Below are 1,453 nucleotides of genomic sequence, written 5' to 3' on the forward strand. Positions count from 1 at the left end.
AGGTGACCAAGAACCGATGGTCACTCTGACAGAGCTCCAGAGTTCCTCTGAGGAGATGTGAGAGCCTTCCAGAAGGACAACTATCTCTGCAGCACTCCAACATCAGGCATTTATGGTAGAGTGACCAGCAAGAAGCCACTTCTCAGTAAAAGGCACATGACAGCCCGCTTGGAGTTTGCCAAATGGCACCAAAGGTCTCTCAGACCATGAGAAACAAGATTCTCTGGTCTGATGAAACCAAGATTCTCTTTGGCCTGAATTTCAAGCGTCACGTCTGGAGGAAACCTGGCACCATCCCTACGGTGAAGCATGGTGGTGGCAGCATCATGCTGTGGGGATGTTTTTAAGGGGCATGGACTGGGAGACTAGTCAGTATTGAGGGAAAGATGAACGGAGCAAAGTACAGAGAGATCCTTGATATTTATTAACTGTGGTATACAAGATGGCGACGACAGAGATGGTCGCCTCGCTTCAAGGTCGCCTCGCTTCAAGTCCTTAGTGTCCTTCTGGAAGGCTCTCACATCTCCTCAGAGGAACTCTGGAGCTCTGTCAGAGCTCTGTACTATGCAGTAACTCGTTATTTTTAAATGTACTATTTCTTGCATAGTTAGCCCATAAAATCTAAAGTGTTATTACATACATCCGGGAAGAACTATTGGATATAAGAGCGACATCAACTTACCAACATTACGACCAGGAATACAACTTTCCCGAAGCGGATCCTTTGTTCGGACTTCCARCCTGAACATTGGATCTAATCCCAGAGGCCGACCCAAAACAACTTTGTCGCCACAGGAGAGGCAGACGGAACYACCTACTGGTCAGACTTAGAAGGCGAGCACACCATCCACCGCTTCCGAGCATATTACTCGCCAATGTCCAGTCTCTAGACAACAAGGTGGACGAAAATAGGGCAGGAGTTGCCTTCCAGAGAGACATCAYAGATAGTAACATCCTCTGTTTCACGGAAACATGGCTCACTCGGGATATGTTGTCAGAGTCGGTACATTCACCCGGTTTCTTCATGCGTCACACCGACAAAAACAATCATCTCTCTAGTAGGAAGAAGGGCGGGGGTGTATTCCTCATGATTAACGACTCATTGTGTAATCATAACTACATACAGGAAATCAAGTCCTTTTGTTCACCTGACCTAGAATTCCTTACAATTAAATGCCGGCCCCATTATCTCCCAAGAGAATTCTCTTCGATTATAGTCACAGCCGTGTATAGCCCCCATCCCAAGCAGATACCGTAATGGCCCTGAAAGAACTTCACTGGACTCTATGTAAACTGGAAACCATATATCCTSAGGCTGAATTTATTGTAGCTGGGGATTTTAACAAAGATAATTTGAGAACAAGGCTACCTAAATTCTACCAGCACATTGATTGTAGTACCCGCTCGAGCAAAACACTGGACCACTGCTAGTCTAACTTCCGCGATGCATACA

This window comes from Salvelinus sp. IW2-2015, unplaced genomic scaffold (genome assembly GCF_002910315.2).
Source record: "Salvelinus sp. IW2-2015 unplaced genomic scaffold, ASM291031v2 Un_scaffold2116, whole genome shotgun sequence".
Taxonomy (NCBI): domain Eukaryota; kingdom Metazoa; phylum Chordata; class Actinopteri; order Salmoniformes; family Salmonidae; genus Salvelinus; species Salvelinus sp. IW2-2015.